Genomic DNA, 27,117 nt, shown 5'->3' with positions numbered 1-27,117 from the left:
AGCTCCAAATAAAAACTCTACGGTGAAAATATAGAAGAGGTACAAGTATTTAAATATTTAGGAATATGGTTTGATAAAAATATGAACTATTCAACCCACATCAGCAAAATAGATTTGATTAGATTAGATTAGATAGTACTTTATTTATTCCTTCAGGAGTGTTCCTTCAGGAAAATTAAAAATAGGGGAAAAAGTAAAAAGGTGTTAAATATAATGAGGGCTTTGAGGGGTAATGATTGGGGGGCTGATAGGTTGACGTTGAAAACAATATATGTATATATATCACTTTAATTCCATCTGTTATTGATTACGGATGCATTATTTACCAATCTGCTTCAAAAACATGACTTGGGAAAATAGACTGGATCCAGTCACAGGCTTTAAGGTTATGTTGTGGAGCTACTAAATCAACTCCAGTGGCAGTATTACAAGTAAAAATGAACGAAAAACTTTGGACAAGAGGAGAGATCAACTCTCAGCAGTTTATCGGGCAACTTTAAAAGGATCCAAGCAAGGATATCCCACTTGTCAAGTGCTACCAAACTGCCAAGAAAAAAAGAAAAAAAGAAATAATAGTTTTGGGTGGATTATAGGAGACATATGTAATAAAGTTAAAATTGACAATATTAAAGTTAGTCCTACAGTACCAATTCCTGCAATACCACCGTGGATGTATGATAACCCAAAGGTAAACATGCAATTACTAAAGAATAGAAATTTAAATAGTTACCAGATAGAAAAATGGGTTGAGATATGATATATACGGATGCAACAAAAACTATAAAAAGTAAGGTAGGAGCTGCAGCAGTTATCCCACAAGGAAACATAGTATTAAATAAAATAATCAGTGATAAACTATCTGTTTTTACGGGGGAATTGGTAGCAATTTATATGGCAGTTAACTGGATAGAGGAAAACAAAGCAAGGAAAGTAGTTGTGTGCTCGCACTCCAACAGTGCATTGATGAGCATAAAAAAAAACATAGCATCAGAAACAAGACAAGATTTAGTTTATGAAATAGTTCAGGCAATCTACAGAATAAATAAAGCGGGAGGTGTGGTAACATTTCATTGGGTTCCTTGGAAGATATAGTAGGATGGAATTCACAACACATAGGATATAAAGCATGATACACATATTTAAAAAACATTGGGTTAAATAAAAGAATATAGAGTAGGGATTCATCTTGGTCCACATTCCATTTCAGTAGGTGGCGCTAATGCACACCAGAAGGTTGCTTGCCGGAGACAACCGCCCACCTCCGGAATCAGTCCCCGCCCATTCCCCTTAGGCGCGAAATTCATTTGAGCGGAAGACAGAGGAGTGAGAGGAGTTCTTTAAAACCGCGGAGAATCTTAAAAAGCTTACAGAAAGCAAGAAAAACTTACGGCGGGGGCATGTCGGACATTCGCCGTTGTTTTCGATGATATTGTCCCGGACCAAGGTTTCGATGTCTGGGTTCTTTGGCGCAATCAAGCCTTCTCCTCTGCCTGGAATTGCTGGCTTTCTCCGACGGCCATTGACGGTGCTTGCTCGATTAAGGGGATCCAACGATGTAAACGGAAAATCTGTAAGTAAATATATGTATATATGTATTGTATACCGCATGTTTTTTTTCTTGTAAAATGAGAATCATTTGACTCACCAGACTGCGATTGTGTTAAAACGATCGCGTTAGGATCTTACGGCAATTCCTCTATGAAACAAAATAATGAATACACATAATATTAAATAATTCGAAGGTTTAAACGCACCTCGATAATCATCTTCCAACTTTGTAAGATCGTTTAAGCAAAGTTCTTCGTCTTTCACTTCGTCGTCATCGGCTGGAAAAAAAAAAGTATTACAACGTCGTACACGTGCAATGCTTTTAACGTTTAAATGCTTAAATGGAGTTAAACCATTGTCTAATAACGTGGTAAAGCAGAGGTAATGGTGTGCGTGTGTGTGTGTGTGTGTGTGAGCGCGCGTGTGTGCGAGTGCGTGAGTGTGAGCGCGCGTGTGTGCGTGTTCATATCTTCCCACGTAACATTCCCAGCCATCAATACATCGAAGCAGGGTCAAACATATGGTTAACCTTAACCTACTTAGTTCCTCCCAATCGTTTAAATATGTTTTCGGGAAGTCTGGTTGTTGTTTCAAACGATCGTAAACATTTAAACTGTCAAATGGCTGGTCAGATGCTGATCAGATGACATTCTCAAGCTTCGGTGTGCGACGATTGTAAACATTTAAACTGTCAAATGGCTGGTCGGATGCTGATCAGATGACATTCTCAAGCTTCCTTAAAAACTGACCTCAACCTGAACCCTCCTTTGTTCCCTCTTAACCAATTCCTCTTCAGGTCTTAAACCCACCCTCTTCAGGTCTTAAACCCACCCTCTTCCTGGTTAAAACTACACCCTCTTCCGGTCTTAACTCCACCCTCTTCATGGTTAAAACTACACCCTCTTCCTGGTTAAACCACTCCCACCTCAGGTCTTAACTCCACCTCTTCCTGGTTAAACCACTCCCACCTCAGGTCTTAACTCCACCCTCTTCCGGGGTAAGCCACACTCTCTTGACCTTGACCTTTGACCTTTGAACTTGACCTTTAACATTGACCCCTCATAAATCAGTGATTTATGACCCCCCTTAAATCATTTTTTTGACAGAAGGTGTCCCCTTGAATTCTCTTCTGTGGATCCATTGGGATTTCATTCAAAACGAATAGAAGTTAGGCCCACATTCAAGTGGTTTGAGAACAAACTGAGAAAGTGATACAGAAAAAACACCAAGACACTGACAGGATTTCAGCCAAACATCTCCCGTTTAACAAACAGGCATCTTGACTGACAGCTACAGCGCCTGGAACATCATGGATTTCAACTTGATGCCTATAACCCTATACTCAACGGATAGCCAATTTGAGTGGAGAAAGTTGATTATCAGTATTTTAAACAAGCACGGTTGCGAACGTTTTATCTCGAAACTATTGTACCAAATTAGAGAAAGACACTAGCTGTACAAGAAAACCCTCAAACTGTGCTCGTGGCAAAGTGTCGTCTCTGGGTGGGCTTGAACCACCATCCTCTCAGTTATCAGCCAAGCGCGCTGACCAAATGCGCCACAGAGACTGACTTTTACTTTTGATTCATTACTCCCCCAATTATTAGAATATCTCTTGTTACGATGGCCCAATGTCATTGTCTTTGGATGGGAGTAAGGAGTACTCTGCTTCAGCCTTCGGTGAGTCCAATATGCATTCTGAGTGGAATGCCTGTGTCTTGCGGTTGTCACAAACATTGCTTTTGTCCCTTATGAATATTATTTAACATCTAAAAAAAGCAACAGATGCATTAGCCGGAAATCGGACCCGGGTCTCCTGCATGGCAAGCGAGAATTCTACCACTGAACCACCAATGCCTGCATAACAATGTTTGTTCATGAACTCGGTTAAGAGGAAGAGCGTTTGAAATGCTATGACGTGGAACACATTCTACGTGCACAAAGGATATAACAACATCCACAAAAGGCAAGAAATGCAATGCAGCTAATAACAACAATGAGACTTGCGAGCCACATGTTTTCCATCGGCCGAATATCAACTTGTAAGTCTTGACAAAGGCTGGCTCTTGCAGTACTTTCCATGGTGTAGTGGTTATCACATTCGCCTCACACGCTAAAGGTCCCCTGTTCGAAACAGGGTGGAAACAAGCCTTTTTTTGACTTCACTTCTTACCTTTATACATAAACCGGGAAATAAATAATAGCAAGGTCCTGTGTTTTTATCATGAAGTAGTTTGCAACATACCTGATCAGCTCATGTTCAGCTGAGCACACACAACACCAAATTTAGAGCACTCTCATATAGGCAGACCTCAGGCTTCAACATCATGAATGCTGGGTTCCATGAAAATGTCATGCACAAACCAGTGAAATCTGTCATTCGTTCGAGTCACTGTATTCTCCGGGCGTTGGATGGATTGTAACTGTACTGTTGAGATTGACTTATAAGATGTTTAAACTCTCACCTTAGCAGGAATCATAAATGTAAATCCCAAAGAGTTAGAGAAGACAGATGTGGGCTGTAGGCCTTTGTTTCAATACAAGAATCAGCCAAAGATTCACCTGAAACCTAAACCTTAGCAGAGGATGGTTCCGATCCATCGACCCCTGGGTTATAGAGCCAGCACGCTCCCACTGCACCACTCCGCTGTCTTAAACCAAATAGGGCTTACTCTGGTCAGTATCCAGACAAACTACTAGTAACAAAGTGATTTGGAACCCAACTGAAGTCGTGTTTATTTCTGAGTGCTGGTTTTGTCCACATTTAAAATGGCATTTCTTATTAAGAAATTGTAGTAAACATCAAACTCTGTGGATCCATTGGGATTTCATTCAAAACGAATAGAAGTTAGGCCCACATTCACGTGGTTTAGGAACAAACTGAGAAAGTGATACAGAAAAAACACCAAGACACTGACGGGATTTCAGCCAAACATCTCCCGTTTAGCAAACAGGCATCTTGACTGACAGCTACAGCGCCTGGAACATCATGGATTTCAACTTGATGCCTATAACCCTATACTCAACGTATAGCCAATTTGAGGGGAGAGCATTGATTAACAGTATTTTAAACAAGCACGGTTGCAAACGTTTTATCTCGAAACTACTGTGCCAATTTAGAGAAGGACATGGGATGACAAGAAAACCCTCAAACGGTGCTCGTCGCAAAGTTTCGTCCCTGGGTGGGGTTGTACCACCATCCTCTCAGTTAACAGCCGAGCGCGCTGACCAATTGCGCCACGGAGATTGACTTCTAAATTTCATTCATTACTCCCGCAATTATTAGAAAATCTCTTGTTACGATGGGCCAATGTCATTGTCTTTGGATGGGAGTAACTTGGAGTACTCTGCTTCAGTCTTCGGTGAGTCCAATATGCCTTCTGAGTGGAATGCCTGTGTCTTGCGGTTGTCACAAACATTGCTTTTGTCCCTTGTGAATATTATTTAAAATCTAAAAAAACCAACAGATGAATTGGCCGGGAATCGGACCCGGGTCTCCCGCATGGCAAGCGAGAATTCTACCACTGAACCACCAATGGCTGCATAACAATGGTTGTTTATGAACTCGCTTAAGAGGAAGAGCGTTTGAAATGCTACACAGAATCACCTGAAACCTAAACCTCAGCAGAGAATGGTTTCGAACCATCGACCTCTGGGTTATGGGCCCAACACGCTACCGCTGCGCCACTCTGCTGTCTTAAACCTAATAGGGCTTACTCTGGTTAGTATCCAGACAAACTACTAGTAACAAAGGCATTTGGAACCCAACTGAAGTCGTGTTTATTTCTGAGTGCTGGTTTTGTCCACATTTAAAATGGCATTTCTTATTAAGAAATTGTAGTCAATGTGATATATTGAATGGGAGGCAATAAACAGGCGAGGTGATGAAGTTACGTCTCGTTTACTGTGACTTCAGAACAGACTCACTCACTTGCCGTCAAGTGTACAACAACAACGTAAAACGTTGGCCAACCAAAAAGCAACCCCAGTATGCTATGACCAACATTGACCAGGAGATGGCAACATACACACATAGACCAATCTATTACATTCCTCCCCTTTTAGAATTTTAGAAGTTACTCAAAATAAAAACAACCCAACCGGAAATGCAGCAGGCTCAATTAGAAAAACTACTTATGCCATATATATTTATATTTTTTTTAGTACAGAACACTTAACCCTCATTTGTAACAACAACATATGTATTATACAAACAGTATTCATACACCTTTAACACATCTTTTTATACTGTTGTCAGAGATTCAGTTTGTTTGGTGGTACTCGAACCATTTCTGGATACCTGCGGATGACTGGTGGGGTTTTTGTTGTGGGTGATCTGAATTCTGATGATGGCAACTCAGCAGGACTTGAATCTACTTCAGTGTTGAGACTTGTTTGTGTCTGACTCACTGATGGTCCTGGTGATGGAATTGACATAGCACTCTCCAGTTGTACTGATGGCACATTTTCTGCAACTGGTGGAGACAAGATAACTGGCAGTCTCTCCATGTTTTCTCGCCATGGTAACATGTGATCCACATGCACAGTGCGCTGTCTCTGTCCCGCTTGGATCAGGTAAGTGACAGTTCCCAGTCTTTTCAGTATTTTTGCTTTACTCCATTTTTCCACTCCGTCCCTGAAATTTCTGATCCGAACAACCTCTCCCTCCAGGAAAAAGCGAATAGGTGGAGCCCTTTTGGCATGATAAAGCTTCTGCGCTGCTTGTTTTCCTTCGATCCGTCTGGCAAGGTCCGGCTTGAGCAAACTGAAACGAGTCCTCAACTGGCGTTTCAGGAATAACTCGGCTGGAGTACGTCCCGTCACTGTGTGGGGTGTACTGCGGTACATGAGAAGGAAATTTGCAAGTCTGTGACTGAGTGACAAGGAAGACTTGCTGTCTGCTTCCAGCACATTCTTCATCGGAGACCGTTTCAAGATTTGTACTGATCTCTCTGCTGCTCCATTTGATGCTGGGTGGTAAGCCGGTACAGCAGTGTGTTTTACTCCATTACTCTCCAGGAACTGAGTAAACTCTTTTGCCACCAGCTGTGGGCCATTGTCTGAAACTAGCTCTTCTGGCAGTCCATACGAAGCAAACAGACCGCGCAGCACTTTAATGGTGTTGTGAGAAGTGGTGGACGACATGGGAAAAACCTCTAACCACTTTGAATGGCTATCAATGACAACCAAAAAATACTGTTTATCTTTCTCTGCAAAATCAATGTGAATTCTTTGCCACACTCTTTCTGGCCACCGCCAAGGATGTAACGGTGCCACAGCTGGCATTTTCTGTACACCATCACAGCCTGGCCACCAACGGTAACTGCGGGCAAGAGCCTTCATACGGCAAATACCTGGATGTTCATGATGGAGATCCTCCAGTAAGCTCTGTCGATAACCTGGGGGTATGATGACTCGCTGTCCCCAGAGAATGCAGCCTTGATCTGCTGACAACTCCTGTCTGCGTACAAAGTAAGGTCTCAATGCTGCGTCTTGCACATAACTTGGCCAGCCATTTAATGTGTAGTTCCACACCTTACTTAGCACAGGATCTTTAAGAGTAGCACTCTCAATGTCTTTTGCACACACAGGAAGTTCATCCAAGTATGAAAAATAGAAGATACTTCCCTCCACTGCTGTGTTGTTCATCCCTACTCGGGGTAGGCGTGTCAAAGCATCCGCATTAGCATGATCAGCTGACTTTTTATACTCAATCTCATAATTGTAGGCCATGAGAATAAGTGCCCAGTGTTGCATTCTTAATGCTGCCAACATTGGAACTGCTGATTTTGGCCCCAGGATGGCCAACAGTGGCTTATGATCAGTGATCAGTGTGAATTTCCTTCCGTAAAGGTATTTATGAAATTTCTTTACTCCAAAAATGATAGCAAGTGCCTCCTTTTCAATTTGGGCATACTTCCTTTCTGGTTCAGTGAGTGTCCTTGAGGCAAATGCAACAGGTCGCTCTTTTCCATCTTCTGTTACATGTGAAATTACAGCCCCAACTCCATAAGGCGAAGCATCACATGCAATTCGCAGTGGCAGGCGGGTGTTGTAGTGTACCAGCACCTTGTTCTGCAGTAGAAGTTGCTTAGCATCTTCAAATGCTTTTGCACATTAAACTGTCCAAATCCACTTTGAGTCCTTTTTAAGTAGGTTGTGCAGAGGCTTGAGCACAGTAGAGGGATTTTGCAGGAATCTGCTGTAATAGTTCAGAAGACCCAAGAAAGACTTCAGTTCTGTTACATTTGTGGGCTCAGGTGCATTTGTTATGGCAGTCACCTTTTCTTCTGTGGGATGTAACCCAGTCTTATCAATGCGATGTCCCAAATACTCGACACTGCTCTGGAAAAACTGACATTTTGATAGCTTCACCCTGATGCCATGCTTCTCCAAACGTGTGAGAACATTATCCAGTCTTGTCAAATGCTCCTCCTCCGAAGAAGCTGTAACGAGTATGTCGTCCAAAAAACATGTCACATGGTCCATCCCTTGCAGAATCTGGTCCATAACAGACTGAAATATTGCAGGAGCACTCGGAACTCCATAACTGAGGCGATGATACTTGTACAGACCCTTATGTGTGTTTATGGTCAGATACTTTTCTGACTCTTTATCCAACTGTAGTTGTTGGTAGGCGTGTGACGGATCCAGTTTGCTGAAAGATGTACCTCCTGCTAATGTAGCGAATAGATCTTCCGTATTCGGTAATGGATAGGTCTGCTCTTCAATGCATTGATTAACACTAACCTTGTAGTCACCACAAATCCTGATCGTTTTGTCAACCTTAGGTACTGTAACTTTTGGAGCTGCCCACTCGCTAGTTTCAATCTTTGAAATCACTTTTTCACTCTCCAACCTCTCTAGCTCTCTTTGTACAGCTTCCTTTAGTGCGTAAGGAACTGGGCGAGCCTTGCAGAAAATTGGTGTGGTATCAGGTTTGGTGCGTATTTTAGCTTTAAACCCTGTGATACAGCCTTGGCCCTCTGAGAACACTGCCTGATGTCTTTCTATCACCTCCTGTACTCCTGTGTTAACATGCGTCCTTTTCTGCACCTTTTGTACAGTGAAAATATGTTTCCAGTTCAGCCGTAGCTTTTTTAGCCAGTTACGGCCAATCAGTGCAGGTCTGCTTCCCTGTACAATGACCAGTGGAAGTGTCACTTGCTGGTCCTCGTACTGTACTGGTAACATGATGTACCCTCGAACAGCAATCCTTTGGCCTGAATATGATTTCAACTTTAACTTGAAAACTGGTTTCAAAGGAAATTGAGTGAGGTTTGCCTGGTAAAAGCTGTCAGAAACTACTGACACTGCTGAACCTGTGTCCAGTAACATTGTGGTGCTCTTGTTTCCCAGTACAATATCCACTGTGTAACCTTTTTCCCAGTTTGAGGTAGAGTCAACTGCGTACAATCCAAAAAGTTCTGCCTCATCACCACTTCTAGATGCACTCCCATCAGTTTCAACATACTGAGTTGAAGATTGGCCTTTAGTCTTCCTGCATGCACGGGCAATGTGTCCAATTTTGGAGCAAGCATGACACTTTTCATTCTTAAATCTGCAGTCATGTGGTGAGGTGCGGGCTTATAATGTCCACATAGCGCCCTCTTCAGCACATCATACCCTAAAGTACTTGGCAATGCCGGAGACGTGAGGTTCTTCAGCAGCTTATAAGTGTCTGCTCCAATAACAGAAAGGAAAACACACACCTTCTTGTCCCCTTCAATCTCGTTAGCCAGCATCCACTGCTCCAAACGCTCCAGATATGAATCAAAATCCTCCTTTGAATCATTGTATTCATCGATGCGACCCACTGTCAGAGCCATGTTAGCATCCGGTGCTACTGCTACTCCGACACGTGCCCGGTTCTTCCACAAAGTAGGCTACTCTTCAGCCTTACCTATGACCAGTGCACAGCGCTCCTCTAAAGTCCCTTCACGCAGTGGCTTCTTTTAAATCTTCGTCGCCATTTGTGATATATTGAATGGGAGGCAATAAACAGGCGAGGTGATGAAGTTACGTCTCGTTTACTGTGACTTCAGAACAGACTCACTCACTTGCCGTCAAGTGTACAACAACAACGTAAAACGTTGGCCAACCAAAAAGCAACCCCAGTATGCTATGACCAACATTGACCAGGAGATGGCAACATACACACATAGACCAATCTATTACAGTCAACATCAAACTCTGTGGATCCATTGGGATTTCATTCAAAACGAGTAGAAGTTAGGCCCACATTCACGTGGTTTAGGAAAAATCTGAGAAAGTGATACAGAAAAAACACCAAGACACTGACAGGATTTCAGCCAAACATCTCCCGTTTAACAAACAGGCATCTTGACTGACAGCTACAGCGCCTGGAACATCATGGATTTCAACTTGATGCCTATAACCCTATACTCAACGTATAGCCAATTTGAGGGGAGAGCATTGATTATCAGTATTTTAAACAAGCACGGTTGCAAACGTGGCACACGTTTTATCTCAAAACAATTGTGCCAATTTAGAGAAGCACACGGGTTGTACAAGAAAACCCTCAAACTGTGCTCGTGGCAAAGTGTCGTCCCTGGGTGGGTTTGAACCACCATCCTCTCAGTTAACAGCCAAGTGCGCTGACCAATTGCGCCACAGAAACTGACTTCTAAACTTGATTCATTACTCCCCCAATTATTAGAAAATCTCTTGTTACAATGGCCCAATGTCATTGTCTTTGGATGGGAGTAACTTGGAGTACTCCACTTCAGTCTTCGGTGAGTCCAATATGCCTTCTGAGTGGAATGCCTGTGTCTTGCGGTTGTCACAAAAATCGCTTTTGTCCCTTATGAATATTATTTAAAATCTAAAAAAAGCAACAGATGCATTGGCCGGGAATCGGACCCGGGTCTCCCGCATGGGAAGCGAGAATTCTACCACTGAATCACCAATGCCTGCATAACAATGTTGGTTCATGAACTCGGTTAAGAGGAAGAGCGTTTGAAATGCTATGACGTGGAACACATTCTACGTGCACAAGGGATATAACAACATCCACAAAAGGCAAGAAATGCAATGCAGCTACTAACAGCAATGAGACTTGCGAGCCACATGTTTTCCATCGGCCGAATATCAACTTGTAAGTCTTGACAAAGGTGAGTTCTTGCAGCAGTTTCCATGGTGTAGTGGTTATCACATTCGCCTCACACGCGAAAGGTCCCCTGTTCGAAACAGGGTGGAAACAAGCCTTTTTTTTTACTTTACTTCTTACCTTTATACATAAACCGGGAAATAAATAATAGCAAGGTCCTGTGTTTTTATCATGAAGTAGTTTGCAACATACCTGATCAGCTCATGTTCAGCTGAGCACACACAACACCAAATTTAGAGGGTTCTCATATAGGCAGACCTCAGGCTTCAACATCATGAATGCTGGGTTCCATGAGAATGTCATGCACAAACCAGTTAAATCTGTCATTCATTCAAGTCACTGTATTCTCCGGGCGTTGGATGGATTGTAACTGTACTGTTGAGATTGACTTATAAGATGTTTAAACTCTCACCTTAGCAGGAATCATAAATGTAATTCCCAAAGAGTTAGAGAAGACAGCTGTGGGCTGAATGGGTGTTGGCCTTTGTTTCAATACAAGAATCATTCAAAGATTCACCTGAAACCTAAACCTTAGCAGAGGATGGTTTCGATCCATCGACCTCTGGGTTATGGGCCCAGCACGCTCCCGCTGCGCCACTCTGCTGTCTTAAACCTAATAGGGCTTACTCTGGTTAGTATCCAGACAAACTACTAGTAACAAAGTGATTTGGAACCCAACTGAAGTCGTGTTTATTTCTGAGTGCTGGTTTTGTCCACATTTAAAATGGCATTTCTTATTAAGAAATTGTAGTCAACATCAAACTCTGTGGATCCATTGGGATTTCATTCAAAACGAATAGAAGTTAGGCCCACATTCACGTGGTTTGAGAACAAACAGAGAAAGTGATACAGAAAAAACACCAAGACACTGACAGGATTTCAGCCAAACATCTCCCGTTTAACAAACAGGCATCTTGACTGACAGCTACAGCGCCTGGAACATCATGGATTTCAACTTGATGCCTATAACCCTATACTCAACGGATAGCCAATTTGAGGGGAGAGCATTGATTATCAGTATTTTAAACAAGCAGAGTTGCAAACGTGGCACACGTTTTATCTCGAAACTATTGTGCCAATTTAGAGAAGCACACGGGTTGTACAAGAAAAACCCTCATACTGTGCTCTTGGCAAAGCGTCATCCCTGGGTGGGCTATAACCACCATCCTCTCAGTTAACAGCCGAGCGCGCGGACCAATTGCGCCACAGAGACTTACATCTGAAGTTGATTCATGACTCCCCCAATTATTAGAAAATCTCTTGTTACGATGGCCCAATGTCATTGTCTTTGGATGGGAGTAACTTGGAGTACTCTGCTTCAGTCTTCGGTGAGTCCAATATGCCTTCTGAGTGGAATGCCTGTGTCTTGCGGTTGTCACAAACATTGCTTTTGTCCCTTATGAATATTATTTAAAATCTAAAAAAAGCAACAGATGCATTGGCCGGTGTTGTGCCGAATTATGCACCCCCCCCCGTAAAATGCACCCCCTGGCGGGAGCGCGCTTACGTCACTCGGTTGCGTCACCCGTCTCGAAAAGTAGCTAAACTCGGCTCAAATCGCCTCTTTCGGCATAAAAATGCACGTAACAAGGTGAATAATCCAAGTTGTCTTTACTTTGGATATATTAATGGATGGATTAATTGTGATTCTTTAATGATTTCGCCGTCATTGCCTTTAATGATTTCGTCGTCATTCAATCACCTCTTTCGGCAGAAAAAAGGTACACAACAAGGTGAATAATCCAAGTTTTCTTTACTTTGGATATGTTAATGGATGGATTAATTGTGATTCTTCAATGATTTTGCCGTCATTGCCTTTAATGATTTTGTCGTCATTCAAGTGGGTACATCGCCTCTTTCGGCATAAAAAAGTACATAACAAGGTGAAATAATCCAAGTTGTCTTTACTTTGGATATATTAATGGATGGATTAATTGTGAGCCTTTAATGATTTCGCCACCATTCAGATAAGGCAAAAACAATAACCATTTAATATAGGAATATTTGCTGTCCCGAAAATGTATTGAAGTATTGTATTAAAGAATATATACACCAAAGTAAGCCTCTATATGTACTTTTTTAGAGACATCAAGGAGAACGAATGTTTGCTGCTTCACTCGACGTGATCCAATACATGTATTTTAAAAACATGACATTTTCTTTAACTGTAAGAAGCTCATGGGTAGGATGGATGAATACATTAATAAATGAATGCATCTGATACCTATCGTTGTTTTGGTTTTAAGAATTTTCAAACTGAACATTCACAAATAACTTTACCAAAAGTACCCGAAGTACCAGAAATGGAGTTATGGTGGGGCCTGCATTTTCAGTAAAGAGTTGATTCCAGCTGCCTGAAAATCTATCTATCTCTGGCTAGGATGCTCGTAGAGACATGAAACTCACCCTTGTGACTCATCCTTGCCCCCCCCTGCATACTGTGAAAACCATGTGATGATTGGACCTCTACAGGCGGAGTTAGGGGGGGTGCTTTTTCAGGCAGCACCAACAGCCCACCTGCCGGAAAATGCACCCCCTATCTATCTCTGGCTAGGATGGTCGTAGAGACATGAAACTCACCCTAGTAACTCATCCTTACCCCCCCTGTATACTGTGAAAACCATGTGATGATCGGACCACCACAGGCAGCACCATTTCCACCTGCCAGAAAATGCACCCCCTGTCTATCTCTGGCTAGGATGGACGTAGAGACATGAAACTCACCCTAGTGACTCATCCTTACCCCCCCTGTATACTGTGAAAACCATGTGATGATTGGACCTCCACAGGCGGAGTTGGGGGGGGTGCTTTTTCAGGCAGCACCAATAGCCCACCTGCCAGAAAATGCACCCCCTGTCTATCTCTGGCTAGGATGGTCGTAGAGACATGAAACTCACCCTAGTGACTCATCCTTACCCCCCCTGTATACTGTGAAAACCATGTGATGATTGGACCTCCACAGGCAGCACCAACAGCCCACCTGCCGGAAAATGCACCCCCTATCTATCCCTGGCTAGGATGGTGGCAGAGACATGAAACTCACCCTAGTAACTCATCCTTCCCCCCCCTGCATACTGTGAAAACCATGTGATAATTGGACCTCCACAGGCGGAGTTGGGGGGGGGGGGGTGCTTTTTCAGGCAGCACCAACAGCCCCCCTGCCGGAAAATGCATGTTTTTCCCCTCTAAACTCTCTCCCTTTGTTTATAATGCCAATTTTTTCCTGGATTTAGTCTCTATAAACTCAGAGGAAAACAATACACGGCTGGGGACAATTTTTGAAATCGGTCTCCAAACTAAGGCCCGCCGGCATTCAAAATCCGGCCCCTGGATTTTTATTAATCTTTTTTAATTTTGGGACATGGGGGACTTGTGGGAATCCATCCCAGGTAAGATTTTTGAACATTTTGAGGACTTTTGCCTACTTTCCCAACTTTCCCCCTCACTTCCAGTGTGACTTTGCGGTGTGCGCTATGGACATGCTGGGCATCCCTTGACTTGGGTGGCCAGCTGCGGGACTTGTGCGATTGTTTTTTTAAAACTTTGAGGACTTTTGCCTACTTTCGCAGCTTTTCCCCCACTTCCAGTCAGTTGTGGTGTATCGCTATACATGGGCCATTATTAGGAAGAGGCGTTTATTTGGTAATATACAGTATATATATACATATATATATATATATATATATATATATATATATATATATATATATATATATATATATATATATGATAAATGGGTTGTACTTGTATAGCGCTTTTCTACCTTCAAGGTACTCAAAGCACTTTGACACTACTTTACCCATTCACACACACATTCACACACTGATGGAGGGAGCTGCCATGCAAGGCGCCAACCAGCACCCATCAGGAGCAAGGGTGAAGTGTCTTGCTCAGGACACAACGGACGTGACGAGGTTGGTACTAGGTGGGAATTGAACCAGGGACCCTCGGGTTGCGCACGGCCACTCTTCCACTGCGCCCCGCCGTCCATATATATATATATATATATATATATATATATAGACATACATGTGTAGATCTACACATGTATGTCTATATATATATGTATACATATTTATATGTATATATACAACAATGTGTGTGTGTAATATATACACATAAATATAGGCGCGGCATGGCGTAGTGGGTAGAGCGGCCGGCCAGAAACCTGAGAGTTTCAGGTTCGCTTCCCACCTATTGACATCCAAAAAAAATCACTGCCTTGGGCAGGACACTTCCCCCTTGACCCCGGTGCCGCTCACACTGGTGAATGAATGATGAATGAATGATTAGTGGTGGTCGGAGGGGCCGTAGGCGCAAACTGGCAGCCACACTTCCGTCAGTCTACCCCAGGGCAGCTGTGGCTACTGATGTAGCTTACCACCACCAGTTGTGAATGAATGTTGGGTCCCACTTCTCTTTGAGTGTTTATAAAAGCGCGATATAAATCTAAGTGATTTATATATATATATATATATATATATTATAAACATAATAAATACATCGGTATTACTATAATATAATCTGAAACCAGGCTTGTAATTAAATAGTTTTTTGTCAGATCAGAGGAGAAGAAATATAATTTCTTATCAAACAAGGTATAATGCAATTTTTTTTTGATACAAACAAATAACAATTTCCCTTGTGGATCATTAAAGTTTGTCTAAGTTTAAGTCTAACAAAATCCACACATAGTTAAATAATGTATATATAAAATATTCGAAGTCAAATGTCAAATGAAGTGAACACAAAGTCACACAAATGAAGTGAACACAAAGTCACACAAAGTCAAACGTCAAATGAAGTGAACACAAAGACAATCATCATACACATGCAAGGCACAGGTAATCCCCATCAAGATCTGGCCTCAGGACACACTCGTGGTGAAACCACCTGTCACAGATGTCACAGCGGATCTAAGGTGAGGAGGAGGACGGAGGTGAGGAGGCAGAAAAAACGGGACATTAAATTAAATGTATATAAATTCCGGATTTTAATAATTCATCATTATCACTGTTACTTTTTTAGTACAAAAATTATGTTATCTACGCCCTGCTATTTCACAGCCCATATGTGGTCCTCTCCAAGGTTCTCATAGTCATCATTGTCACCGACGTCCCACTGGGTGTGAGTTTTCCTTGCCCTTATGTGGGTTCTTCCGAGGATGTCGTAGTCGTAGTGGTTTGTACAGTCCTTTGAGACATTTGTGATTTAGGGCTATATAAATAAACATTGATTGATTTATTGAAGCATCTTATGATGAATACATAAATTAGCAAGATGGGGACCATAGCGGATCCAACACAGCCGCGAGAGTCCAGTCCAAAGCGGATCCAACACAGCAGCGAGAGTCCCGTTCACAGCGGAGCCAGCAGGAAACCATCCCAAGCGGAGGCGGATAAGCAGCGCAGAGATGTCCCCAGCCGATACACAGCCGATACACAGCCGAGCGGTCCATCCTGGGTCCTGACTCGAGAGAAAATATTTTGGAGGGCAGTATCCACCGTATATACAGTCGTATCTGTGTTAATCAATCAATCAATCAATGTTTACTTATATAGCCCTAAATCACTAGTGTCTCAAAGGGCTGCACAAACCACTACGACATCCTCGGTAGGCCCACATAAGGGCAAGGAAAACTCACACCCAGTGGGACATCGGTGACAATAATGACCCAATGGGACGTCGGTGACAATGATGACTATGAGAACCTTGGAGAGGAGGAAAGCAATGGATGTCGAGCGGGTCTAACATGATACTGTGAAAGTTCAATCCATAAGGGATCCAACACAGTCGCGAGAGTCCAGTCCAAAGCGGATCCAACACAGCAGCGAGAGTCCCGTTCACAGCAGAGCCAGCAGGAAACCATCCCAAGTGGAGGCGGTTCAGCAGCGCAGAGATGTCCCCAGCCGATACACAGGCAAGCAGTACATGGCCACTGGATCGGACCGGACCCCCTCCACAGTCCAGAGTGGGACATAGGAGAAAAAGAAAAGAAACGGCAGATCAACTGGTCTAAAAAGGGAGTCTATTTAAAGGCTAGAGTATACAAATGAGTTTTAAGGTGAGACTTAAATGCTTCTATAGAACCCAGTTGTAGCTGGGATGCATTGTCTTTAATCTCCTTTCTAATGACTTCAATTTTCTTATGAAATAATTGCATAAAGTCATCAGCTAGTCATCAGGGTGGAGCTACTGGAAGGGGTCCCTTGTTGGGTTAGCGATGCTACCGTACTAGACAAAAATTTAGGATCGTTTTTATTATGGTGGATGAGATTTGAGTAATATTCAGCTTTAGCTAAGGTAAGCATGCGTTTATAAGTTATTAAACCATCACTCCATTTTTGGTGGTGCACCTCAAGTTTATATATATAATTTTTGGGCTACTTAATGGTACATATCACAAACATGTAAGAAACCAAGTCATGGATTTCTCTTATGAAAAAAGGTAATGACCTTGAGGTTGTCCACATTGTTTCAGTAGTGTACAGTACACTTACTTTTAAGGCCAGGACACCACATGATGTGCCATCTTGCTGGCGTGCATGGGCCAGGGTGCTGCATGCCCACCTTGTCACGTTGCAGCCTTTCTTTCGCATAAAGGTCCTTAGTGATAGAAATATTATTTGTAAACAACTATTAAACTATTGCACCATTGTCATGAATTGATTAACATGGACCCCGACTAAAACAAGTTGAAAAACTTATTCGGGTGCTACCATTTAGTGGTCAATTGTACGAAATATGTTACATACCCCGTACAATTGACCAATAAGAGTATCAATCAATCATTTAGCAGCTCTTAGAGCTGCCTTTTGTCTGACGTTATAGTGCAAGTACTATGTATCAGACATCATCCTTTAATGGAAAAAAATACCTTGTTGACCCCAGGCATCTCTTGATGTTCCTTTGTGATTCCCCCAATGGATCCAAAAAAAGGCATCTCTTCTCGTGTGGGTAGATGACCTTTGTATTTTTAACATGGAAACAAGATAAGTGAGGCACAAACCTACTATTGGACAGATTGATGTGTAAGATTGAAAGGGTACATGAAAAATGTTCAACTTCAGAATTTACATTTGAAAGGGAGTTCAACCCTTGAAAGTATATAGGGCCTTCAAAACCACTAATAATGATCTTATAGAAGCAAGATTTGCTCAGTACTTCTCATCTCACCGTCAACATCTAGTGGTTTTGTTAATTAATTATTCCCAAAAGGATGGAGAATGCCATTGGATCGAGCTGTAAATAAGAGGACCTAATGAAAATGTATTGCATAATCAAAGAAACAAATTCCATGTGCATAACAGTCTCCTACATACATACTTTTCGGAGTCTTTGTTGTTTCCCTTGCCAAATTGCCGTCATGCAAAAACTGTCGATGACACCAGCCTTTTCTGGACTTATTTTATTATATTTCCTCACAAGAAAGGTGAGGTAGGCATTGATTACCTATGAAAGATGAAAAAATAAATTAATTGTGCATGATACATGCAGTTCCATATGTTGACTGACTGTGTGTAAATGCTACATATATTCAGTATGGAGGATCAGTTATCAACTAATTTTGCCGGTCACCAAATTGGAATTTATGCATTACTAACTTTATAAATAGATAAAAATCTTAATTAGAATGTGTATAGTCCAGAAATGCGCATACTGTATGTGAAGTGATGTAAAGGCATCAGACAAAAATGACAGCATAATACCTCGCTCTCAAGCTCCTGGTTGGGACCAACCTTCTCGATGTCCCAATAATACAAATTATAATTTCCAATCTTTGAAAGAAGGACATGGGCCTTCTTCCCTGCAAATGCCTCTTTCACATCTGCAGAAGATGAACAATATCAAACCATGAAACATGATGTATTCATTAACCTTTTATTAGAACATAAAACCCCTTTTAAAAAACATATTTTCTATTTCAACCACGATTCTTAAAAATGTTACGATTTCCTTTTTCTGAAAATTACGAGTTGTGTTCATTTTGCATGAATGCAACAAAGGAGTAACAAGCTTTACGCTCATAACTTTTTTTCCAATTGACTAATAAGCACAGAATGAAAAAAAACTTACATATTTGAATTGGAGTTTTTTTGTATTGTGGAGTTGTTTCCGCTACCTCTCCAAAACAAGCAGCTGGAGGTGAGGAGGCTGGTGGAGGAGGAGGTGAGGAGGCTGGTGCAGCTGGAGGTGAGGAGGCTGGTGGAGGAGGAGGTGAGGAGGCTGGTGCAGCTGGAAGTGAGGAGGCTAGTGCAGTTGGAGGTGAGGTGGCTGGTGGAGGTGGAGGAGCTTTTCTGGTGGATTTGGCTAGACAAATTACTGTGGGGCGGTGTGTCTTGAGACAAATTACAGTGGGGCGGTGTGTCTTTGGATAAATGACGGTGGGGCGGTGTGTCTTGTCAGCGGGTGTCTGAGGTGGAGTAGAAGGGGTTGTGGAAGTTTCTATTTTATGGGGTACGCGTGGCACTTCATGCCTCACCTTGACGAGGTGGTCAATGTTGACCTTGCGGAAAACTGCACCATGTTTTGCTTTCAAATCTGCACTTTTGCCCTCCAGTGCTGTTATTGTGTATGGGCCCAGGAAGTTTGCCTCCAACTTCCGACCCTTCCTCTGCTGGTTCCTGACATTCTGCCGCCAGACCTGCTCTCCAACTTTGAGATGTTCCTTAGCTGCACCTGTTGTCAGCCTCCGCCTGGTGCTCTCCTGCTTCTTTGCCACATTGCTGTGCACTATATCCCTCACGCTCTCCAACCGCTCTATGTCCTCCCCCAGAGCTTCCTCTCCCACGATGCCCTCCACACTGCTGTCCAACTGTGAACAAAAAAGTGTTTTGCAGGATTTTTTTTCAAATGTTTTTCACAGGAGACAGTGTAGCTTGTTTGCCTTTGCATTAACACTGTTTCCGGTTGCATTTACAGAGCAGAGTTTCTATTGAAACTCGTAACTAAATCTTGGAAGGATTTCTTCACTAACCCTGTAGTGCTCGGGGACCTCTGATGGGTAGCGGGCCTCTCTCCCAAACATCAAAAAAAAGGGGGAGTATGACGTTGTTATTTGCTTCTTTGTTCGGAGCCCAAACATAACGGCATCGAGATACTCGTCCCAGGTTTCTGGTTTTTTACCCACAAGTTTACTAAGTGCCCTGGAAAATAAAACATACCGGTATTCAAATTTTAAATTACAATTTGCATTTGTTCAAAAACCCACAATTGAATTGTAGTAGCGTAAACTGAAGACCACATAGATCATATTTAATGAATAGATTATATTTCCTTCACCTTTGGATGGTCCCATTCATCCTTTCCACCAAACCATTCGTCTGAGGATGGTAGGTGGCACAGAGGCTCCGCTGGATGCCCAGCTTGGCACACACAGTCCTGTTAATCGGTAAACGTAGAGTGCACAAACGTTTCACACAGTAAAAAAATAGGTTGGACTATATATTTTGTTTGGTAGGTACATGATTATAAAAGGGAGCATTTTTGCAGGATATGTAGCATTTTGTATTAACCACAGAACACTTTATATGTGAAAATGAATGTGGGTACACTAATATTTGTAAGATGTTACAATGTACACATGTATTCAGTCAAATAGTTGTGTTGTTTTCCATATTTACCGTATTGACAAATTCTGTGCCTTGGTCCGTTAATATTCTTTTTGGTGCCTCAAACTAATGAAAAAATCTTATGACGCATTCAGTCACCTCTGCTGCATTTTTAGATTTTAATGGATAAGCCTGTGGCCATTTGGTGAAATAATCTATCATGACACAGATATATTGATTGTCAATTTTGGTCTTAGTCAATTTTCCCACCAGGTCCATGCCTATAAGTTCCAATGGGTGTTTGACCTAGAAAAGTAGAATAAAGAACATCAGATTAGGAGCAGGATCATTGGAGACAGTTTAATTGGTTACAGTTTATTGGGTGTAAATAAATACAAATATCAACATCTCTTTTAATATGTTGCTGTTGTGTAGTAGTAATTAACCGTCCTCTCATATTTAAATTGACATGTTTTTACAGCTTCCTCTGTGACCCTCGGACTCAGAGCAAAGCCATGGAAGAAAATATATATATAAAATATATTGGCAACACTAAATGGTCCCTAGTGTGTGAATGTGAGTTTGAATGTTGTCCGTCTATCTGTGTTGGCCCTGCGATAAGGTGGCGACTTGACCAGGGTGTAAAATGCCTTCCGCCCGATTGTAGCTGCGATAGGCGACAGCGCCCCCCGTAACGCCAAAAGGGAATAAACGGTAGCAAATGGATGGGTGGATGGATATTTACCTTTATAGGTGTATATTCTACCTCCTTTTTTATTATGGTCTGGCCGGCCTGGCAAACAATACAATCGGCCACCTGCAAAGAACACAATTCATATGAATAACGTTACCATCAGCTGGCAACATTTGGTGACTGTCATTTCATATTATGTGAAATAGCATAAGGACCAGTTATAAAACTGTGTAATAAAGGAAACTTCTAGTAGGATTTTATAAAAAGCGAATTTGCTTCAAGTGTCATTGAATTACCCATTTATCGATGTCAACGGCCATTCCAGGCCAGAAATATCGCCTGGAAATGGCGTCTCGGGTCTTTTTTTGACCCGTGTGTGCTCCAATGGCACTGGCATGGAACTCCGTAAAGACATCATTGGCCTCTTTCGGTCCACACACAACCTTAGTTGTAGAGGATCTGGTCAGACCGACGTAGTAGAGTTCCTCTCCTAAGAAATACATTGGAAAATATATCAACACCAAGAAACATTTTCTTGTGAAGGTTGCTACAGCCAGATGGGTTAACTTATCATGTTGAGACATCCAATGTTAGTGATGAATTGTATGAATAAAAAGTAGCCATGGAGGCTCCATGTTCAGCTGCAACTGCATGAATTGTTTAAAATTTCCTGAAGAAAAGTTGTGTCATGTAAAATGATTTGCAGAGAAACCTGTAGCAAAATAAAATAAAAAAAATGGAGACACAGGCAAAGGAAATATTCTCGCAACAAGAGATTATTGTGTAAGATTTCCTGCAATAACCATTGTCCATCCTTACCTAAGGCACCACTTACCCCTAATCAGGGTCACAGGTGGTGCTGCAGCCTATCTTAGCATATATTGGGCAAGGTAGGAAAACATCCTGGGCAGGTAACAAGTCCTTCACAGGACACACACACAATTGACTCACACGTTCAAACTTAGGGGCCTACTTTTAAATAGTATCTTCTAATAAAATAATATGAAGAATTTGGAAGTGGATTTAAAATACAATGACAGGGAAGTTAACTAAACAATTATAACGTCTTTAAAAATGATTGATAACACAATTATACAATACCATTATTGTCACAGTGTGCAAGTTCTGTATCTGCAAATGTACTACAGGTTTTCATGTTTTTTTCACATTTCTATCGTTACATGGCTAAAAGTAGGGCAATATAACATGTGCATCATTTTTTATGCATTTTGGGAATAGTTTTATCTGTCGTTTAACCTTAGGAAGCACCCAGAGAGAACAATACATTCTGGAGACTGATTTGACATTAAGTTATCTAATTTATGACCGTCTTCCCGATCAACAGTAGAAATTAATAAGCACAATGCGTGAGTAATTTTTAGTCGACAAGTCTGCTGAACACGTTCTGGGACGCTAACAAGGCGTGTGCCGTTAATGACTTCTACAAATCTCTTGAATATAAAAGTTTCTGAAAATGTCACTCACCTTGAACATTATACCTTGCAGCTTTTCGGCGCATTTCATTCTTTTCTCTTTTGGAGATGGCCGCTGAATAAATACCTTTAGTCTTGTAGTCCAAAATAGCCTTATACAGAGAAGGATCCATTTTCACTCAATTGAAAAGGTGACTACAACACTGGGCCGATTGTCGAATCCAAGGTAGAGAAAAAAAACAATGCTTAAAAATTGCAAAAGAGCGCTTTAATTATGTTTTGATATTGCCAACTTGAAACCACTTTGGACATTTGCCAAACTATTGATTTTTGTAAGGAGCTATTAATTGCAAACGCGGATTGATACATTGGCAATGGAAAAAAACACCGGTGGTGATATTTCACCTTAAAAGGGCATTAAATGATATTATTGTAATTCAACACTTATCGATACACAATAACGTAAAATCAACTATGTTTAGTTTATTCAAATTTACTATAGAGTTTAATCGAGAAAAGATAACGTAAATTGTGAGAAGTTATATGGCTTCCTATCAAAGTCATTGGCAAATAAAAACAAATGCAGAATTTTTGGTATCGATTTTTATTTATTTTGTGTTACATTGAAATAACACTGTACTTTTTCTGAATTGTAACATCCAAATGGAAACAACTTTGAAACCACCTAAGTGGAAAAAGTTTGGACACCCCTGATATAGAGGCTCACTTTGGTGTATATATTCTTTACAGTAAGCTGTCAAGGTAGACAATACATTTTTGGGACAGCAAATATTCCAATATTAAACGGTTATTGTTTTCGCCTTATCTGAATGGCCTGAATGACGGCGAAATCATTAAGGCTCACAATTTTTAATCCATCCACAAGTAAGGAAAACTTGGATTATGTCACCTTGTTATGTACATTTTGCATGCTGAAAGAGGCGATTTCAGCCACGTCGGTCATTACAGCCGAGTTTTTTTTTTTTAATGTTTATTTATAATATTCAACATTTACAAACAGTTGAGAAACAATAATCAAAATAAGTCCAACAACAGTATAAAACATTACAAAACATAATAAAAACAGTACAAAACATCGCAAGTGGGTTGTACATTCAAAGTAACAAAAATAGACCCAGCCGAGTTTTTTTTTTAATGTTTATTTATAAATTTCAACATTTACTAATAGTTGAGAAAAAAATAATCACAATAAGTCCAACAACAGTAGAAACAATTACAAAACATTATAAAAACAGAACAAAACAGCGCCAGGAAGTTGTAAATTCAAAGTAACTAAAATAGAATACAAAAAAACATATATATAATAAACAAAGTGCAAAGCCCTATAGGCTCATTCAAATTCAGTAAATAACTTAAAATTGAAAAACATTTAAGTTTAAGACGGCGAAATCATTAAAGGCACTTGAATGACGGCAAACTCATTAAAGGCTCACAATTTTTAAACATTCACAAGTAAGGAAAACTTGGATTATTTCAACTTTTTATGTACTTTTTTATGCTGAAAGAGGCGATTTCCGAGCCGAGTTTGGACACTTTTCGAGACGAGTGACGCAAGCGAGTGACGAATTTTGGACGCCGATTTCAAAAATTGTCCCCAGCCGGGTATTGTTTTCCTTGGAGTTTATAGAGACTAAATCCAGAAAAAAATTGGCATTATTAACAAAGGGAGAGAGTTTAGAGGGGAAAAACATGCATTTTCCGGCAGGTGGGCTGTTGGTGCTGCCTGAAAAAGCACCCCCCCTAACTCCGCCTGTGGAGGTCCAATCATCACATGGATTTCACAGTATACAGGGGGGGGGGGGGGGGGTAAGGATGAGTCACTAGGGTGAGTTTCATGTCCCTACGACTATCCTAGCCAGAGATAGATAGGGGGTGCATTTTCCGGCAGGTGGGCTGTTGGTGCTGCCTGAAAAAACACCTCCCCCTAACTCCGCCTGTGGCGGTCCAATCATCACATGGTTTTCACAGTATACAAGGTGGGGGTAAGGATGAGTTACTAGGGTGAGTTTCATGTCTCTACGACCATCCTAGCCAGAGATAGATAGGGGGTGCGTTTTCCGGCAGGTGGGCTGTTGGTGCTGCCTGTGGAGGTCCAATCATCACATGGTTTTCACAGTATACAGGGGGGGTAAGGATGAGTTACTAGGGTGAGTTTCATGTCTCTACGACCATCCTAGCCAGAGATAGATAGGGGGTGCATTTTCCGGCAGGTGGGCTGTTGGTGCTGCCTGAAAAAGCACCCCCCCCTAACTCCGCCTGTGGAGGTCCAATCATCACATGGTTTTCACAGTATACAGGGTGGGGGTAAGGATGAGTTACTAGGGTGAGTTTCATGTCCCTACGACCATCCTAGCCAGAGATAGATAGGGGGTGCATTTTCCGGCAGGTGGGCTGTTATTGCTGCCTGAAAAAGCACCCTCCCCTAACTCCGCCTGTGGAGGTCCAATCATCACATGGTTTTCACAGTATACAGGGGGGGGGGGGGTAAGGATGAGTTACTAGGGTGAGTTTCATGTCCCTACGACCATCCTAGCCAGAGATAGATAGGGGGTGCATTTTCCGGCAGGTGGGCTGTTGGTGCTGCCTGAAAAAGCACCCCCCCCTAACTCCGCCTGTGGAGGTCCAATCATCACATGGTTTTCACAGTATGCAGGGGGGGTAAGGATGAGTCACTAGGGTGAGTTTCATGTCTCTACGACTATCCTAGCCAGAGATAGATAGGGGGTGCATTTTCCGGCAGGTGGGCTGTTGGTGCTGCCTGAAAAAACACCTCCCCCTAACTCCGCCTGTGGCGGTCCAATCATCACATGGTTTTCACAGTATACAAGGTGGGGGTAAGGATGAGTTACTAGGGTGAGTTTCATGTCTCTACGACCATCCTAGCCAGAGATAGATAGGGGGTGCGTTTTCCGGCAGGTGGGCTGTTGGTGCTGCCTGTGGAGGTCCAATCATCACATGGTTTTCACAGTATACAGGGGGGGTAAGGATGAGTTACTAGGGTGAGTTTCATGTCTCTACGACCATCCTAGCCAGAGATAGATAGGGGGTGCATTTTCCGGCAGGTGGGCTGTTGGTGCTGCCTGAAAAAGCACCCCCCCCCTAACTCCGCCTGTGGAGGTCCAATCATCACATGGTTTTCACAGTATACAGGGTGGGGGTAAGGATGAGTTACTAGGGTGAGTTTCATGTCCCTACGACCATCCTAGCCAGAGATAGATAGGGGGTGCATTTTCCGGCAGGTGGGCTGTTATTGCTGCCTGAAAAAGCACCCTCCCCTAACTCCGCCTGTGGAGGTCCAATCATCACATGGTTTTCACAGTATACAGGGGGGGGGGGGGTAAAGATGAGTTACTAGGGTGAGTTTCATGTCCCTACGACCATCCTAGCCAGAGATAGATAGGGGGTGCATTTTCCGGCAGGTGGGCTGTTGGTGCTGCCTGAAAAAGCACCCCCCCCTAACTCCGCCTGTGGAGGTCCAATCATCACATGGTTTTCACAGTATGCAGGGGGGGTAAGGATGAGTCACTAGGGTGAGTTTCATGTCTCTACGAGCATCCTAGCCAGAGATAGATAGATTTTCAGGCAGCTGGAATAAACTCTTCACTGAAAATGCACCCCCACCATAACTCCATTTCTGGTACCTCGGGTACTTTTGGTAAAGTTATTTGTGAATGTTCAGTTTGAAAATTCTTAAAACCAAAACAACGATAGGTATCAGATGCATTCATTTATTAATGTATTCATCCATCCGCCCATGAGCTTCTTACAGTTAAAGAAAATCTCATGTTTATAAAATAAATGTATTGGATCACGTCGAGTGAAGCAGCAAACATTCGCTCTCCTTGATGTCTCTAAAAAAGTACATATAGAGGCTAACTTTGGTGTATATATTCTTTAATACAATACTTCAATACATTTTCGGGACAGCAAATATTCCTATATTAAATGGTTATTGTTCTCGCCTTATCTGAATGGTGGCGAAATCATTAAAGGCTCACAATTAATCCATCCATTAATATATCCAAAGTAAAGACAACTTGGATTATTTCACCTTGTTATGTACTTTTTTATGCCGAAAGAGGAGATGTACCCACTTGAATGACGACAAAATCATTAAAGGCAATGACGGCGAAATCATTGAAGAATCACAATTAATCCATCCATCAATATATCCAAAGTAAAGACAACTTGGATTATTCACCTTGTTACGTACATTTTTATGCCGAAAGAGGCGATTTGAGCCGAGTTTAGCTACTTTTCGAGACGGGTGATGCAACCGAGTGACGTAAGCGTGTTCCCGCCAGGGGGTGCATTTTACGGCGGGGGTGCATAATTCGGCACAACACCAGGAATCGGACCCGGGTCTCCCGCATGGCAAGCGATAATTCTACCACTGAACCACCAATGCCTGCATAACAAGGTTTGTCATGAACTCGGTTAAGAGGAAGAGCGTTTGAAATGCTACGAAGTGGAACACATTCTACGTGCACAAGGGATATAACAACATCCACAAAAGGCAAGAAATGCAATGCAGCTAATAACAGCAATGAGACTTGCGAGCCACAAGTTTTCCATCGGCCGAATATCAACTTGTAAGTCTTGACAAAGGTGTGTTCTTGCAGCAGTTTCCATGGTGTAGTGGTTATCACATTCGCCTCACACGCGAAAGGTCCCCTGTTCGAAACAGGATGGAAGCAATCCTTTTTTTGACTTTACTTCTTACCTTTATACATAAACCGG

At 42.1% G+C, this 27,117-nt stretch overlaps 2 long non-coding RNA genes and 7 other non-coding genes across 9 annotated transcripts in view; 2 read left to right on the top strand and 7 right to left on the bottom strand.

Annotated features, from left to right (window-relative positions):
* LOC133538479 (uncharacterized) overlaps positions 1 to 15,598 on the bottom strand; it is a 71,241-nt gene extending 55,643 nt beyond the window's left edge. Inside the window, exon 1 of the long non-coding RNA XR_009803013.1 lies at positions 15,508 to 15,598. This is a non-coding gene — a long non-coding RNA (uncharacterized LOC133538479). The remainder of the gene's footprint in view (positions 1 to 15,507) is intronic.
* On the bottom strand, positions 3,043 to 3,116 carry trnai-gau (transfer RNA isoleucine (anticodon GAU)). The gene has a single exon. It is a non-coding gene; the product is annotated as a tRNA-Ile (tRNA).
* trnam-cau (transfer RNA methionine (anticodon CAU)) lies at positions 5,171 to 5,242 on the bottom strand. The gene has a single exon. It is a non-coding gene; the product is annotated as a tRNA-Met (tRNA).
* On the bottom strand, positions 10,116 to 10,189 carry trnan-guu (transfer RNA asparagine (anticodon GUU)). Its single transcript has one exon. It is a non-coding gene; the product is annotated as a tRNA-Asn (tRNA).
* Positions 10,411 to 10,481, bottom strand: trnag-ccc (transfer RNA glycine (anticodon CCC)). Its single transcript has one exon. It is a non-coding gene; the product is annotated as a tRNA-Gly (tRNA).
* Positions 10,699 to 10,771, top strand: trnav-cac (transfer RNA valine (anticodon CAC)). The gene has a single exon. It is a non-coding gene; the product is annotated as a tRNA-Val (tRNA).
* Positions 11,211 to 11,282, bottom strand: trnam-cau (transfer RNA methionine (anticodon CAU)). Its single transcript has one exon. It is a non-coding gene; the product is annotated as a tRNA-Met (tRNA).
* Positions 15,599 to 17,849: 2,251 nt separating the features above from the next.
* Positions 17,850 to 27,117, bottom strand: part of LOC133538432 (uncharacterized) — a 139,395-nt gene continuing 130,127 nt past the window's right edge. Inside the window, exons 2-3 of the long non-coding RNA XR_009803002.1 lie at positions 18,005 to 18,130; positions 17,850 to 17,920 (exon numbers count right to left, since the gene is read on the bottom strand). This is a non-coding gene — a long non-coding RNA (uncharacterized LOC133538432). The remainder of the gene's footprint in view (positions 17,921 to 18,004; positions 18,131 to 27,117) is intronic.
* trnav-cac (transfer RNA valine (anticodon CAC)) lies at positions 27,002 to 27,074 on the top strand. Its single transcript has one exon. It is a non-coding gene; the product is annotated as a tRNA-Val (tRNA).

The sequence above is a fragment of the Nerophis ophidion genome, linkage group LG01 (assembly GCF_033978795.1).
Source record: "Nerophis ophidion isolate RoL-2023_Sa linkage group LG01, RoL_Noph_v1.0, whole genome shotgun sequence".
In the NCBI taxonomy this organism is placed as follows: domain Eukaryota; kingdom Metazoa; phylum Chordata; class Actinopteri; order Syngnathiformes; family Syngnathidae; genus Nerophis; species Nerophis ophidion.
The sequence above is the reverse complement of the archived record's forward strand: the minus strand, read 5'-3'. Positions and strand labels throughout refer to the sequence as shown.